The sequence below is a fragment of the Cololabis saira genome, chromosome 12 (assembly GCF_033807715.1).
Source record: "Cololabis saira isolate AMF1-May2022 chromosome 12, fColSai1.1, whole genome shotgun sequence".
NCBI classification, from domain to species: Eukaryota; Metazoa; Chordata; class Actinopteri; order Beloniformes; family Belonidae; genus Cololabis; species Cololabis saira.
Window position 1 is genome coordinate 29,595,901 of NC_084598.1, and position 18,503 is coordinate 29,614,403.

Below are 18,503 nucleotides of genomic sequence, written 5' to 3' on the forward strand. Positions count from 1 at the left end.
GTGTGCCCATGGTTTTTCATGTCCGTACAACTTTTGGCACACACATACGCTCACTTTTGCCGTTTCCATAGCAGTGAGTTTGTATGGTGATCTGTCTGATAGGCTGCGTTTCATCCACTTTGGCAGCTCTTCGCTGTGAAACCACATCTCCCTCTGACACTTCCGCGATCAGAGTCAGTAATGGACCTGCAGTATTTCCTCCCCCAGCATTCGAAAAAACTGTCAGCCAACTTTCCTTTTTTCTTGTCTTTTTTCTGTGACAATGAGTCATTTAGTCCTCATTTGACCTCTGTTGTGCATTTGAAAGAGAAAAAATGTGAACACAGGCTGTCTTACACAGCTGATCGGGGGCAGTTTGGACGTGTGTCAGCAGTGTTTTCAATGGACTGATCGTGCGCCTTTTGTTTCTCAGTTTGTTCTCTCCTTGCATTATCCCTTTAACTCTGATGCACGCTCGCATTCCTGCTGTTTCCATAGCAGTGTGTGTACCGGTGTGAGGGATGACGAGCATTCCTCCGGGAGGGCTTGATCAGTGATGTCAGCGCTGCTTCTCAGCGGCAACGAGGGACTGAAAACATCAATTGAAATGATTCCTGAGACGAGCATGTTCACTGACGAGAAAATGCATAAAGCTCACATTTACACCACAAAGCCTGCAGAAAAGGGCACTCTAACTGGTCCGTGCTGATGATAGTTGCAGTGTTTCTAAAATGAGACACTATCAGGAGCTGACACCTATCTGCAGATCTCTCCCATGGTGGATTTTGTTAGACACAATTATCTGGAAATACAATGCCCCTGAATGGCTGCTTGTTTTCAAAAATGGCTTGCCCTTTTGACACTGAATGGTGGGTGCTGGTCATAGCTTTTGTCTGGCCAGTATATCATCTCTATGTACTTGTGTCTATGTCAATAAAACATTCCTCCCTTTTATTTCTTCTTTTTGTTCCCTCCTATCTCTTGCTGTTTGTTCTAAAGCCCTTTCTCTCCCAGATGTTTTTTTTTTTTTCCAAGCTTAGGGTGCATAATAGAACTAGGGACAGGGGGATTAGGTAATTTATCACCGGTGGCTGTGTTGGGAAGAGCAGAGTGTGTTGAGGGTCGCTGGTTCATTGCACAGCCGTCAAAGTCAGAGTCCTGAGGGAAGCTGTGCTGGGGGTGCTATCTGGCATTTCAGTACCAGCAGCACCATCACGACTGGCAGACGGGAAGAGCTTAATTGTTTTTCTACTGTAAGCATATGCATGTTATGTTTTACAACCCAGTGGTTGTAAAATAAAATAAAAATAAGATAAAAAAGAATTGAATAAATGAGAGCTCCTGCAGAAGATATCAACCACACAGCTGTTTCTGAAACAAATACAGATATGAGCCTCCAAAGCTCATTCACAATATGTTACACCTTGAGGTTGTTACCATCATCCCCTCTAAGAGACTTTGGTGGAAGTCATTTAGCTTTGCTTAAGTTTTGTCTGCTTGCAAAGAAAAATTCGGAGCAGCCATATATCTGATCCAAAACCTCTGCCCATAGCCTTGATTTATGCTGTGACACCACTCTCCTCGTGTACGAGGGAGGATGTCATATCAGGCTCCACTCTGGAAGCTGAGGCAGGAAATGTAAAGGCCTTTTCTGTCGTATTTCACTGCAACAACCGTTAGGTATTGTTTTTAGTAATAGTTGTGATCGAGAAGCTGTTATTCTCCGGAAGATCTTTCACAGGAGTGTACACAGTTAGAAAAAAAACTAAAAAAATGATCCCCACCTACAATGAAACTTCATCTACAGACGTTCTTTAAACTTTGCCACAACCATCACAGGCCCATAGTAAAGTAATAACTCAACGTCTTGTCTTATCAAGTTCTCATAGTGTCCAAACCTAATTTTTCTGTTGCTGATCGAATGTGGAACACAATAATGTTGAATTATTAAACGTTTGTGCCTTGGCTTCACTCTTTCTCATTGACATTGTTGTCTAGCTGTCCATGGAGAGTTTTAATTTCAATAAAAACACAAATATTGTACTGTGTTTCTGCAGAGAGATCACCATAAATGTCGCAGAAAGAAAGCGGCCCTTCCCGTCTCGCGCTGGTCCAACCTGCAGCCTCCAGGCAGTGCAGTATAGTGACGGCGCCCCATTTGTCAGAGCGAGATTTTAAAGAGACTTAGCTATTTTCCACCAGCTGTGTGGCAAAACCTATTGGCATCTTAGTGGGAGAGGGGCAGCAAATCTCTCCCTCAATCTCTTTTTAGCATCAGGCAGTCCAGAAACTGCAGGAGAAATATTTGATGTCCTTTTTAATGTAATCTTGCCACGAGACAAAAATGCATTCACTGTCTGCTCTATACACTGACTTCCCTGGTCTCGTATCAGACTCTGTAGGGTAACGTGGCATTTCGGTGAAATTACTTTGGTCTGTGATTACAATTGTCATGCGTGAGTGCAGATTCTCTCTGCTCGGGGGGGGTCCCGTCATGCTGTGTACAGCGTTAACATTGAACTGTCAGTATATCAGAGAGACAGTGCTCGCACAGTAAATGCTTCATTACCACTGAGAAGAAGAGTTTGGGCATTGGAACTTTTAAAATGTGCTGCATGTACATGTGCTCCTACTGGAACGGGACACGCACCCTTAAATTATGCTCTTACATGCAAATGTAAAAATACTGCCCTCTAAACATGCTGCAAGCAACTTCCACAACTGAATAGCTGGGTAGGCTAAATTATTTCTACGTTTATTTTTTCTATCCGGAAATTTTTGATAAAAAGTACAAACAAAAATGTTTAAAGCTTTCCTTATCACAAATTTGCAACTGTTGACCAAAGACTAAATAAGAAGAGGAAAAAAAGAAAAAAACTGTCTCAGCTGCATAAATATTGTCACTGTGCACATATTAGACTACAAAATATGATGCATTTTTATTATTCTAAGAAAAATAATATTACTGCTGTCATATTTTACTGTTTTAAAATAACAAAAAGGGTGTAAGAGGCTGGTTAGTAGAGCTGAACGACCTTTTGACATGCATCCTAGCCTCTTGCATGATAAAGGCCTTTCAGCTCATATGGTGGATGATTTTCAGTCATTCTCTCAAAATTTTCTGTCAAATGCTTGGGCTGCCTTGCGTGCTCTGCTCCTGTGAAGTCTGTCCACAGAGGTTTAATAATGATTAGGTCGGGGACTGTGCAGTCCATACCAAACCTTCAGTTTGCTCGTCTTGGGGCAGTCCATTGTGGATTTTAACTTGAAATTAGGATTTTATCCAAATGTATTTTCCAGCCTTTTAATAGTCCGTGTTTTTTCAGCTTTGAAACAGTGTTTTCCTTCAGAATGTACTAGTGTTTAATTTAATCCAGTCTCTCCTCCCTGTGCCACACTGGCTGCAACACAAGTCCCTGCAGAGTCTTTCAAATTAAAATACCCTGCATAGTTTGCCAGTTTTTTACATAATTTGCATTTCCCACTGAATTTTGTCTTCTCATAAAAAAAAGTGCCATTTTGTCATCTTTACCCTTTCATACTCTCTTTTACTGAACTCTTGAAGAGGGGTTGATGCAGCGCTTCTCCATCAGAGAGGCACACGACGCCAGCTCTGGCTGAAAAACAGCGAAACAAGTAGAGGGACGCGGTGACACGGTAATGGAATTGTGAATGGCTTTAATGAATGACCGCAAACTGTGAAAAATGGCACCAAATCTCATTATTCTTTTTGTCAATGGAGATAGAATTGGAATCCCTCTCTGTCTATGGAGACGAGAAACGTAATGACTTGTGTGAGGGGGAAAATTTGTCCTCCTTAGGTTTCGTGTTTGTAGCACATTTAATAGTCATTTATTTAACAGAGTCGGCTAACAGATGGTTACTCATCAGAGCAGCCCTCAAAAGTGCAGCAAAAATTGGTTACGCAGCAATTGCTTTGGAAAACGTCATTTAGCTCCTTTTCTGGTGCCAAGTGCAGTAACTCTGCTAGCATATTTCAAGCACATGAAGACTCTCCACCCGGGAGGTTGTATTTCAAATGGATTTTCCAAAGTAACTACGATTACTAAACCCGAACATGTGGCTGAATGTGGTAAAGCATGTCAGCGGTGAGTGATCGTAGTCGGCGACCTTAAGGACATTCATTAAGAACAGCAGTGAACTCGGTAATTACCATGTAAAACGTGTGATGTGTTTTCTCCTGCGTGTGTGTTCACCATATTCCTGGTGTGTATGTAGTCACAGCTCTGCCACACACACCCCTCTGTGGCCTTGTCATAAGTCATTGAACACAGGAGAAAAGATTTTTCAACACAGTCAGCTACCAGCAGGCCTTCAATTGACAATTTGCATTCTTCACTGCATTTGGGTAGGTTAGGCACATTATATATATATTTTTATTTTTTTTTCGGGTTGGTCAGCCTGCCTTAAGTGTAAGACACTCTCAGTTATGCAAATGTATGCTGCCCTATGTCCTTCAGCCCACCTGTCCTGAAAAGTGATGCTAACATGCAGCCTCACACACGGCGGCAGATGGCTGGAGCAAGCGTCCTCGGTAATTGGTGACATTGCACATATTCAAATGCCATTTAACGCAAACGCTGAGCTGTGTTTTGTAAAAGAGTGGAGACTGAGAGTGAGAAAAAAAAGGGAAACGCAATGTAATTCTTAATGTCGGAGAGACAAAGATTTTCAATAATCTGTGTGTTCATGAGTGCTGCACATAAACACACTACAGTGAACATGAATTAAAAGTCTCATTAATTTGAAACAAAGATTAACTCGAGGGTAATGGTGTGCATCAATGTTTTCATACTACCAGTACTGCGATTATCCTTCAGTTTCTAGCATTTCGAGCCTGGACTGTGGGTTTTATAAGTGTGATGCAGTCATAAATAACACACATACATAACCCCACAGACCTGATAGCATGGCTGAGAATTGTATGGTATTGTATTCTCGCCAGTGAAAAGAGCATCTTGAAAGAAATAAAGTTGCTAAATAATACGCAGACGGGTGTATGCAAGACTATGCCGCAGTTTCACTGGATAATACTCTGCAAGCTGCAAGGCCTGCTCTGTAGCCACAGAAAGATGACTCATAATAGACTGAGATTGGAGATGAGGAAAGTGTGTGTTCTTCAAGCATGAAGCCCTCCTCCCCCAGTGGTTTTTGAATGATGTGATGTGATGGGGACTTGGTGAGGAGTGGGGGTCTATTATTAACAAAGAGGGCTGGCAGCAGCTGTGATGAAATGACATTTCTCAGGCTGTAGACCGAGATGAAGTGAGATTTACCTGTATGTATTTTTGGCTTTCGATGAAGTCGAAGCGCACACTACGTGTGATCATTACAAAAAGCTGCAGAACTGTGCGGAGATGGTGAAATCAGTGTCTTACTTAATTTCTCACAAGGTCTCTCTGCAGGCACTTTGAAAGCATAACAATGTACAGCATAATAAAGCATTAAATGTTGAAATCTACTATTACTCTACAGTTTACAGTTTCATTTAGAGCACTGTTCATCTTCTTCAGGCCATGATTTCACAACTGCATGTGAATTTTTGCATCTTTGCCAAAGGATAGTGTGTAACCCAAGACGATACAAGTATTTTAGCTCAGGACAAATAGAATTAGCTCAGCCATCGCCCTGCCCAGGAGCATTTTTAGACTGCTGGTTGGTCTTGAGTCAGGTTTCCTCTTTTGCGCATCCCACTGCAACCGATTAGGAGCTAACAAAAAGAGTAGTATCTCAGATCAGTGATTGTATAAAGCCTCTACTCATGTGTCAAACGGCCTCCAACGGTTCACAAGGGCCAGTCGAGGGAGCTGAGAATGCTACATTGTTCATGAAAAGGGCACAGGATACTATGTTCCTGGCACAAAGCAATGACATTCGATGTTTACAGAGTAGAATCTGGGGGAGTGTGGAGCCACACATGCCATTAAATTAGCTATTTGATATTAAACACTTCCTCCACCTCCCACATGTCGTATCTGAGTTGCTGACAGGAGTGAAACGTTGTTGGGAGAGCTACGTTACTGAGACAGGAAAAATAACATTAAGAATTATTTTTGTTTAAATGATGTGTAAATTGAGTATTTCCTTCTTCTAAGCTGTGGACAATTTGCAAAAACTTGACAGCTACCGATGAGTGGATTCAGAGGAACGTTGAAGGTTTTGTTTCTTTCTAACGGCAACTTAAAGTAGCCATAATTTCTAACCATTTCTAACATTTAAACAGAGAGACTCTTTCTGAATTACAAGCAGATTTGGCTCACGTGTTTTCTGATTGGTTGAAATTCTGAAGGCCATGCAGTTGGCAGAGCTCATGGATCGATGACTAAATAAGTAATCTTTCCTCTCCCTTGGTGTGACATCAGGGTCTTGATGACATACATGTTAATCACGCTTCTATTGCAGGTCAGACGCAAACATTTTCAACACATATACATGTTGTCAAGGCATGTTTTTAACACATACTGTACTGGAAAATGACCTAAAATCCTTCATGTTCATGTAAGAATCAGATCAAAACTATGAAAGTCGAGGGAATGCAAGAACAAAGATCACAGCTGGACATCTTTCTTTGATGCTGGGCTGATTATCTGCTATCGTGTCACATTAAGGATCATATTGTCTTTTATGTTTCTGGCTTTTTTTTCCTTCCATATCAGATTGGGGTCATGCCATACACCCTTTGCAGCTTCCCACTTCTGGCATGCCCATAATTATTGCTTTGCTAAGGAAACCAAGAGATTGCTTTAAAACGTTTCTTTGATACAATCCCCCATCCTGAGCAAGCACCAGGTGACAGTGGAAAGGAAAAACTCCCCTTTAACAGGAAAATACCTCTGGCAAAAGCAGACTTAGGAAGGGCGGCCTTCTGCCTCACCTGGTTGGGGGATGAGAGGACAGGAGAGAGGAGAGAACAGCAACAACAACAGATCAGGAACACCAGGGGCCTGTACTACGAAGCGGGATTTGGGGTTAGCGAGGTAACTTCAGGTTTAACCCTGGGTTTTCAGGACTACGACGGTGGTTCACTTCTTACCGGGGTACATCGCCATGGTAACTTATGCTGAACCGCTAACCTGCTCCGGAGCAGGTTATGTTCGAGATACAGATCGCCGGGTATAAAAGCACCGCCCACTGACCAATCAGCTCTCTTGGAAAATGGCATGCCCTTTCGAAGAGAATCCAGTGGAGCTCGGTGCGCGGATCGTGAGAGGAAAAAAAAAAAGAGTGGGCTGACTTTCAACAAAAATTGAATTAGTCAAGAAACTAAGCAATTCCTTTCATACCCAAGTATCAACACTTTATCATTTCTTTTCTCCTGACAGAGAGGTATGCGAGTACGTTTGTCTTTGCTGTAGATACCCTCACTCCGTCTTTCTAAGAAAACTACTTTTGCAAATAAACCTTTATGTACAAACTGTAAATATACTGTACAAACAAGGTATGAGTCATTTGAGAGAGGATGAAATGTCAGACCTCGTTTAATTTGAACACGACATGAACTTTTAATTTCAAGTCTAAATATTAAGTTAAATCACAGTGTAATTTATCCTTTGCTCTTCGCTACTGAAATAAGCGGCTCTGACAGCGGACTTCTCCATGCTTGCGATTGGTCATGCGCTGAAAACACCGCCCCTTTTATGTGCACGCGCTCATATCCAGATTGGAGAAACCTGGGTTGATATACCGAGTTGATAACCACCGTCGTGTGACCGCTTAGCGTGATTGCAATTGTCCGGGTTAGTGAATCTGGATAAGGAAAAGATATCCTGGGTAAGTTGAACTTGCTTCGTAGTACAGGCCCCAGCTGGAAAACGAACCTGGGTTAATACCAACAACAATAGTGTCATCAATACAGTTGTAGAAGAGTCCATAGTTGCTAACCTGTTTCCACATGATAATTAATTACATTTATAGCTTTTCTTTGGGTAGCTATGACATACATAAAGGAAAATAGATTTTGTTGTCTCCTTAACAAACATGACAACTACAGTCACTGTAGCAAACGCTTTTGTGCTAAAACCCTACACATCCCAGCTGCTTGCACAAAACAGGCTGTTCACTTACCACCTCAGTGTAACAGTTTTTCAGCTTTGGAAGCTTTAGTCTTGTCAAAGATGTTAATTCATCAGTATAACTTTGTGTTTAAGCAAACATGAAAAAGCATATGTGGCCATTCAAAGTGACACACATTTAAATGTTTGAGAGCCTTTCATACAGTATGTTAAGTTGAAAGAAATCATTCTTGATATCTCAGTTTGTATTGCTAAAGATCATGTCAGCAGTCGACATAAACAGGGATGATGCTGTTCCTGTGTTTGTTTTGGTCAGTTAGTCGAGGCTGGCTGATGTTAATATGAATAATCAGTTAGTGTCCAACAGTCCATCTATCAGCATGCAGAATGTCCAGCCATCTGGAGCCCGCTGGGTCGGAGCGGCGGATCAGGCAAGCCTGTGTGTCACAGTGGTGGCAGGTGGGCCCCACCATCAGGTATCCAAATGCCTGCTGGCACAGGCGAGACTGTCTCAAGGCCGCATGACGGAGGAGGAATGGGCATGTGTGACCGATAGAAAGGGAGGCATCTTTTGCCATGTGTATGTCAACCCTGACAAATTGGATAAAGCTTCCAGTTGATAGGAAGCGCAGTGCTAGAGTGAGGCCGACATACGAAAAGGACCGGCTTGGTGGATGGAGAGAGCAAATGTGTTTGCCATCTCAACCCTGTTATCACACTGAAGGAGAAGAAACATTACATACTTACATAAACAGAGAGATGTGTGTCCTCCAAAATAAAAAGTGTTTTTCTTGGTGTGGGCTTGCGTGCATGTGGGCACATTTGCCTCTGTAACAAGGATAGAAAATATTACCTATGGTGCTATTTTTACAGGATACAGCTCCTGTCTGGGGAAACTCTTCATCATCTACCTCATTAGTTTTTTTCACGCGTCATTAACCAAATTCTTCTGCTTTTTTGCTGTTATTACGAAGCATGAAATATATGTTGAATGTTATATTTCATCTGCTGAAGCATTTGGGCTTGAAAAAAGCCACCATACTTGTGGTGCAGGTTTGCCACAGAGTTTAATTTCGAAAATGTGCATTTCTGTAGGGCTTTGATGTGTAATGTAATGAATTTATGCAGCTCCACTATATCACGTGTTTTAAAAGCCTCTCATTGATCATGTCACTTTATTTACTGGTTTACTGTTTTTAACAACTTCGTACATTAAACCCAGAGACAAGAACATATAATGATTTGATAAATGACATGCAACACGTCCCTCATAATCTTCTACAAGACAGCCAGCACTTGTTTACAGTGAATAGCTAGTTAACAAATTAAGTTTTCTTATACTGTAAAATATTTTTTCTTTTAATAAATGATAATGTCAAGCAATTTTCAGCGTGTCCCAATGGGAGCTCAATCATTTTTCGTTGTTGATATTGTTTTTATTTTATTTTTATGCCTACGGATAAAAACTGGACAGTTTGCCAAAAACAGATATTTTTCTTCTGCTGATTTGGAAAGGAATGTGTTTTCAGGACTTGCTGTACCAGAAAAGTGTGTATCACCATTACAAAGATGTTATTTTCCAGAGATGAAATCTTTTTTCAAAAATACCTTCATACGCCAGTTGAGTTGTTTGTTCCCTAACAGATTCATTTTCTAACAGATATCGAAAGGTTTTTTTTCAAATGCCAGGTGTATCTTTTCATACATAATATAATTTTCTTTTTCACTTTAGAAATTACAAGCTCACACAAACACTCATCCACAAGTCATTACTATTCTCAAATGAAATCACTTATTACTTTTTGCTAATATTACTTCTTTTAGTGGATTCTTAAGATACCTTTAGTTACAATGGTCTGTCTAAAGTTCAGTTGTCAAATTCCACAAAATAATTACAAATAAAATAATTACTGCTTTTTAGTGTCACAGTCCTGCTGCTTTAGGGTCAACCTGATGCAAATGTCCGGAGAATTAAGTCTTCATTCTTCAACATTCAACAGATTGAATCTCGCAATTTAATATTTTTGGGTAATGTCATGTAAGACATGAAGGATTTAGAGAACTACAGAATCTGGAGGCATAAGGCTTGCGGAAATGTAATATCACTTTCATAAACAAGTCTGGCCAATTGCATGCCGCAGCCAACCTAGCATGTGGCTAACCTGCTGCTGCGCTCAAAGTTAAACATGATTAGTATCACAAAAAGCACAGATTCATTTGATCTGCAGTTCAACTGGCTGGAAAATGGAAGTAAAGCTGGAGGTGGCAATCAGTTCTCAGTTTTCAATTCAGCAGTGGTCCTTTTGCCGACTGCTAGATCTGAAGCTTGGAATAGGAAGCTAACTTTAAGGTTGAGGTAACTTTTGAGGTTGTGTTTTAAGTTTTTGAAACGTAGCCTGGAGTCAGTATTGTCTACATGAAATTAATAGTTTTATTATTTCACAGACTTTCTTACTCCATGAGCCTAAACGATGGTAAAAATTAACAATTATTCTCGTAGCTGTTTCATTTTATAGAGAGAAAAATCAAAAAATATCACAAACACTTCTTGAAACCTTTCAGTCTCAGGTTTAAGCAAGAATGCAATAGCCTACTTGTGATGTTGCCCAGACATAAGTGTGATCGGGATAAACCATAGTTTGTTTTTTTTTACATTTTGTGTCATTACCTTGAATCAGTGGGTTCTGTGTGTGTTTAGGTCCAGCATAGTTCTCCTCTATTAGCTGTTGAAATTCCTATATGTGTATATAGTAACACTGTCACACAGTTTTTCAAACCTGCAATGCTCGCTAGGTTTCTGGCATTCACCGCTGCACACACTCTTGTAAACAAACCCTGCATTTTTTCATGTTCACATGCTCGGAGGCAGAGGAGAGTGGCGCTGCCGGTGTGTGGCTGGAATCTCAACATCTTTTTTGCTTGAGCCAAGCTTTTGGTTAAGAAGGTATGATTTTTATAGTTGTGTTTTATTTCTGGACGAGATGAATCTCAGAATGTAAACAGAAATATTAATGCCCTTTTATCTGACATTTTACATGTAATATCCTGCAGGCAACAACAGAATGTACATCATTTATCTAGGCTTTCAAAGGAAAAAGAACTAACAGAATGTTTTATATGTTGTGCTTTGCTGAACTTGCATTGACTAAGCTGGTTGTGATCTGTGGCAGAATAAAGAGACAGGTACTGCCAGGCGCTCTGTCAAGTCACGGTCTACCTTGTGTGAGAAGGATTTGTCTCATATCTCCCATCCAAACATAGAAAGTTCACCCAAAGTTCAAAATCAAGTTAAGAGGGAGACTCTCTGTCAGTTATTTCCCACCTTTAAGGGGTTTCATGAGAAGATGTTGCTGTGACAGCTGGTGCTTCCTGATATGACATGTCTACTTCTTCAGCCCTTTGTTTGAAACGAGTACGTTGTAAACCTTTGTCATCTCAGGGAATCTCAGAATAGATCGTTGACAGCCTGACTGGCTAATTAAATGGGTCATTTCTGCTATCTGACAGCATCTCAGGTTGGTAACTATCTCTAAAAAAAAGTATATAGGATTTAATGATTTATTAGGAAGAACACCAGATTGATCCAGCTCAGGATATCATGTTTTAATGATTTTAACCAGTTTCTACATAACGATCCTGTTATAGGACATTTTCATGTGTGTTGGTGGAAGTTTTAGATGCATTCATTTTGTAATATTTACAATTTCTCAAAGGAAATGTCTCTCGTTTTACCTCATCAGTGTTTTGGCAAGGCAAGTTAATTTGGAAGTATTTTGAATAAAAAAAACAAGCTATATTTTGAGAGATGCACATTTCATTCAGAATAATATAAGTTCAGCCCTGTGATCGATTGCCAAATACAAAAGATAGGATATTGAAGTTACATGCATTTGTCTTTCAGTTTGATTTAGATGCACGGAAGAAAGGGGACTGTAAGTAGAGTCATTAGGCTATGTTGTACATCTTATTGAAAGTTTTTGGTCGATAAGGCTTAAAGGCAATACATTTATAAGATTTATGTCTATCTGGTACTTTTGGAGCCTTTTCCAGAGTTTATTGTTTTGTGTGTGGAAACATGTTTTGCAGGCTCTCTGTGGAAAAGACAGACAGACAGTCAGAGGGACACATATTGAGTCTGGCTAAGTGATGTGCTTTGCGCTGCGAGTGATTCATGCACTGGCATGATCTGTGGCCATTAATTGACATGCTTGGCCGAGCATACAGAATTGATTTCTGATACAGACCCAAAACTTTTCATCGTTAGAATCTACAGGACCATTGCCTTCAATCTCTTCAATAGATTGAAGGGTACGTCGTCATGGATACAGAAAAGTACCAGCCATCAGTGTCTTAATTTATTGGTGTTGTAGCTTATTAAATAGTAGTTGACTGTTGGGAATTGTGCATTTTGAACAGTTAAACTGATGACAAATGGATAATTTTAGCTTCAAATACTGCCTTAGGTCATTAAAACCAAATAAAGTTGTTGGCATACTTATTAACAGCTTGCACTGCTCGAGTGGTCATGCTGGAGAGACATTACCAGATTTATTTACGTGTTGACTGCCTTATACAGAACGAGCAAAGTAATGGTCTTGGTGACAGTAATTACATAACATTACACATTATATTTTATTTCAGGGACAAGTTAAGTCTCTATGATAGCATACAGTATTTGAAGATATATTTAAGCTCTACTGGGAACTGTCATAGCGTGTAACAGTTAAACTGCCTCTGTCTAAATAAAAGCCATGTTCAGACTGACAGCCATTTTTTTTTCAATCAGATTATATCCAGATTGATTATGAACATTTAATAGGCAACAAAACTGAGTCCCTAGTCTTCAGAGGGAACTGATTTCATTGAAGATACTCCCGTTACCTGTGCCAGCCTTTTGTTTTATTAAGCTAAATAGTCGATCGAACGAGTCATTCGTGATGTACGTGATGTCAAGACGTATAAAGGGCAGGAAATGATTAATCTTATTTAGAGAAATGGAAAAGCACTTCGTTGAAGGAGATCAGCTAATTAGAAAACAGGTACTGTATCAAAATCTGATCCCCCTAGAAAAGTGTGATCCCATTTTAATCCATTTAATAAAGGATTTGAATTATAATATGTCCAAATACATTCAGCACTGTGCTTTTTAATGAAGTGGTATAGAAAGGGTTTAATGAGTCACAATATTAATTATAATATAAATTATAAAAGTACTTTTTAATTACAGCGAAGCGATAGTGTTATCCTGTTTTTATTAGGAGTAGAAACAAACTGAGATGTTGGTAACTTGAAAACGTAATCCTGGATTCAGAATACACTTTCAATAACTGAAATTTCCTTAATGTCTCAGGGCTTTTCTGTTATATGCCAGAATTAACAACAAATCAATGATTGGATTGTTGGATGTGAAAGCATCCAACATTGAGTTATCACTGAACAAGATTTGGTGTGTTTTTTTCCTTTCTTTTTTCCAGTCTAGAAAACCTCTGCATTACACAAGTACGCAGGTGCAAATTTGATCTGATTCTGTCAGAATTATCTCAGTTAATGAGTTTTCACTAGTAGAAGGAGGTCATAGCTCTGTCATAAAGAGATTAGTGTTAGATGACACATGATATCACATTGAGTCTATAATTGTACCCATGTTTGGATACATCATTACAACTTGTTGTTTTGAAAAAACAAAAATTAGATATTGATGTTTGCATGCATTTGGATCCAAAGCAGTAAGCTGCTTATATCAGATTTAAACTCCATCAGATCACTCAAGAGAATCTAAGCTTTGATTCTACAGTCCATAATCGGATCTTTCACACAAACTTTATTTGGATGCTAAAAATGTGCTGACGGATTGCCAAGAACCCTCAAATTTTTAATGCTGCATAATTCTTTAGCTTGTTATGCAAAGTTTTTTCACTTTGTATTTCTTACTTGAGTGGACAAATGAAAAGTCAGCTGCTGATGGCGTTTGAAATGGCCTCTGAGGTGTAATATGGTCTATGAGACAATCAATCCTTGTGAGGAGTGACATGCCAACCTGAGTTTGGTCTCCTTTGTCTCCCGCCCACAAAAATCACTTATAATAGGCTTAGGGCTCAGATATTGGTTTGCTGCTTGGGGTGTCCAAGAAATGTTCCCAGACTTATGTTCCACACAGTGATGCCAACGTGTACCATTGATTCATTGATCGGTAGCCTCCAAGAGTTCTTGCTGTTTAGTGCATTTGCTGCGTGTAGTGTCACTGTGAGGTTTTTGGGATAATGGAGAACAATTTTGTATCATTTTCTATACACAGAAAAAAGCTGGTCAATATCAAAGTAAGTATCATCAGATTTTTTTTTTTTGAAACTTTTTTTAATGGCCCTCCTGGGAAATGGAAAAGGCTCTGTCTCGTCTGTTCTTGAAACTGCAGCTACGTGGGTTGGCCATTAAGCTGCCATTTGGAAGTAGATGCTTTTTTTGAAGTCACAGTGGTCAAGTGTTTACATCTCAGATCTTCCCTTTTCAAGAGTTATTCTTCACAAGTAAATGTTTGTAAATGTCCAGCACATTTTATTTATCCATATTTTTTTTTTCAATATTTGGATTAAAAGTCCTGCTCTAAATGACTGAAGTGGTGTCAGACGGTGTTTTCACATCTGCATTAAAGTCTTTGTTGATCTGATCACAAGTAGGATGCTACATGGAGGAGGCGTTGTGATCAGACCACACGGGGAGGTATTCTGGGCCTCATATTCAGTCTCTTAGCACTCTGTATGCAATATATAATTGACAGCTGAATGGAGTCCATTATACATGATACAAATGTCTAACTGCCTACTAAAATGACTTCTGTATTATTCTAGTGAATGTTCCCAATCTGTATAGCTTTGATTTGTTCTCTTTTTAATTTTCTTTTTCTACCTAAGTAAACCTGTGATCTGTAATGCTGCTGCCTGCGAGCTGAAAACACACAAGCAGAAAAGCTCTTTTCACTCGTTTATATTCAGAGCTTGAAAATATAATGTTATCGAAGGAGATCCTTTAAAGGAGCATGAGGCAGGATTGAGGCAGGATTTATGAAAAAAATTTGTATACGTTTTAAGTTTTCTAGTAATAATGTCAGATAAAGCGTTCCAAACCAAAAAGAATGATCCCTCTAGTGTATCTCTCCGTTGCCTTGAACAGGCTGTGTGCTGCAAAATGTGCTGCAATTCGGGACTGGAATTTCCCGCGCTGTCCTGCGGATGTGACGTCAAATGACGCTGCATGAGCACGAGTAAACATTGGATACGCGTTTGAGTCATTGAGGCAGCTTCAACTTGAATTGGGACTGAAAACAGATGCTGACATGGCTCATTTCCTACTGACCAGGTAAGATAATATTGTAAGTCATATTTAGAGCTTGATTTGAATGGCGCTCCCGTGCCGGCTTCACTGTTGGCTGCAGGAACCCCGACGGTCATCATGGCGCTAATGAGTCTCATTTCTTATTCTTGCCTCATGCTCCTTTAAGACAAACACAGGGATTCGAATTCTCACATTCAAAAAGTGTTAGTTTGTGATCGAGACACACACACCTGGGCGAACAAGGCTGTAGAGTAGTTTGTTTATTTTGCGCATTACCTTTGGTTGAATGACGTACTTTTTTGGCAAACCGAGTTTTGAGTTTGGTCACATTTGTCATCTAGCGCTGGTTACGTTTACATTTTTCCAGAGAAATTTCAACACTTCTCATTTCCACTTGCAGCCTGGTTTCATCCTGGTCAGTGGAGAAATATTGAGCTGTGCGATCATAATACTGAGAGGCTTGTGGCTAGGAGAGAGAAAACTGTGGAGTGACCATGGCGTTGAAACGGTGCAGAATGAATGTTTTCCTGCCTTGAAGCTCTGACAACACATCCGACTCGTGGTCGTTCCACAGCGTTAGATTCTGCGCCTCTTATTAAATGCTGTTACACGGGAGAACTGTTTGACAGATATGGTTTGGTCCTGCCTCTGTTCACTAATTAATTAGTTTATTTTTCTTTTTGTCATACTGACGCTTTACCAGATGCTTTTGTTTAACAATTCATCCAGCGTGAAGCAGACCATTTTCATGAACACTTGTGAGCCAGAAGAATATGTTTGGGCAGTTAAACAAGTTCTCTGTACCATAGTGGATTGAAATGGATGTTACATTAAAGTTTAAGTGGAACATGAAATAGCTCTACATTGTCATTACCTTGTTGAGTCTTTGTCTTGGAGGCAGGTGTGGGCTTCACTTTGTAGCTCCATATCAGTATTACTGGAGTATTCTGGTCCAGTGGCACAGTTATCACATCCACATGATTACACTATCAAATCTCATGCACATGCCTCAACTTGAACTCTTTTATTATTTTATCGGCTCCACAATTGAACTGCTTCAGTGTGCGCTCTGACCTACGGATGCCTCCGCACGGAAACGTCGGCAACAGTGTCTCTGCGCTCGTGGGACATGAATGCACAACAGCGTGCATGCTTGCTGGGGGCATTTAAAGCAGAATCGTGAGTTTACTTTGCACGTTAGGGTTCTGCAGTGGCTGCTGAGCGAGTTCTGAACTGAGAAGAACTGGTGAGAGGCAAAGCAATGGAGGGGCCAGAAATAGATCAAAACTAAACTGGACTCTGGTGCAGCGATGGGTGTGGGGGAGGGGAAGAAGTGAGGTAGGAATGTTGGCCCCTGTAAGGCTGGACATGCTAAATAGAGCTGCCTGACAGGATTACAGATAGACAGGGACCCAGGAGAATGATAGCAAAAGTGAATGAGCTCGCTAGCTAATGATGGGAAGTATTAAGGAATGCTGATAGCAGTAAAAGGCCTTCTTGGCTGTGATTGGGAGGGATGAAGATTACAGAGACCCTCAAGCTTTTTCCTGATCCCCTTTTCATTTCTCTCCATCTACTTCCTTCTCACTTATCTTCCTTTAGTTTTGCTGTTGTGATAGCGATTAGCAGGGAGATAAGAGGCTCATGATTCTTCTATTTTCTGCTCCATTAGTTTAGCTCACTTCATGCAGCACATCTGAGCCAGTGGTCGAGTGGCTACTCTTACCTGCACTGTCTTTACTCTGCTTTTCAAGTGACCTTTGATCTGCTAAACGGCACATTTTTATAATAGGAATTCCTTTATTCGTCTCACAATGAAGATTTTTTTGCGTTACAACAGCGGCAAGAGAAAAAAAGTACCAAAATAGTCATATATATATATATATATATATATATATATATATATATATATATATATTACTATTTTGGTACTTTTTTCTCTTACCAAAGTACCAAAATAGTCATATATATATATATATATATATATATATATATATATATATATATATATATATTACTATTTTGGTACTTTTTTCTCTTACCAAAGTACCAAAATAGTCATATATATATATATATATATATATATATATATATATATATATATATATTACTATTTTGGTACTTTTTTCTCTTGTATATATGTATATATATATATACTGTATATATATATATACTGTATATATATATATATATATATATAGTAAATACATAGTAGTAACAAAAATATAAACACTATATATAATGTACAACATATATACACATGCATATAAAAATATTTAAGTCTGTTTCAGTTATTTACTAATTTATTAATTTAAAAGTGGAGCACAAGAGGTGTGCATCAGGTAATTTGTTCATTTAAAATAGTTCAAATTGAGGCATGTGAGTCTTTGGAGTTCTCATAGCTCATAGGCTACATGTCTTTTTTCTTCTTCTTCTTTTTGTATCAAAGATACTTATCTAAAGAGAGGGTTTTAAACATCTTGGTGCGAGCTGAACATTCAGTTTTCAAATAGGTAATTATGGCTTCTCAAAAATTTGACCCTGAGTTCTGAGAGTCCGCCATTCCACATGGTCCCTTTATAGTCCAGACAGACCATTAGCAGTGCGTCGTCTATTCTGAAGCCGTGCGAATGGCTGACATTTAAGAAACACTGCCTTTAGTCAGTCCAGTTCTTCACCCTCCATGTCTGTTAACCTTTCTGCCTCCCTCTTTTATTCAACTCCATTTTCATTTCTCTCGCATGCTTCCCTCGTCATTTGTTGTCGTATTCTACTGTCCATCTGTGACTCATCCTTTTTCAGAGAGGGAGGGCCATTGTATCATTTCTCCCATCGTTTAGCTTCTTTCTTCTCTGATCTTTCTCCCCCTCTTTTGTGTAACTTTGGAGTCACGAGTGGAAAGGAAGCAAACAGAGTGAGGCGGTGATTTAGAACCCACTACCTCATCTGGTAATGAGCCTGGAAAGTTCACAGTCGAAACTACACCGTCTCCATGGTGACTGAGGTAAAGTTTCTGGGACCGCTCTCGCCGAGTGTCTTTGAAGACTCTGGCTAGAGTAAACAAAGCCAAGGTCAACAATCCCAGGACTCACTTTGACCATCTGCAACCACAAAAGACGGCTTTGAGGATGGTTCGGCTACATGTTGCTTTGTCATCTTTTC

General features: G+C 39.7%; 1 protein-coding gene across 4 annotated transcripts in view; it reads left to right on the plus strand.

Annotated features, from left to right (window-relative positions):
* The window catches only part of kazna (kazrin, periplakin interacting protein a), a 196,484-nt gene that overhangs the window by 59,806 nt on the left and 118,175 nt on the right, over positions 1-18,503 (plus strand). The gene's annotated exons all lie outside the window — the stretch shown is intronic.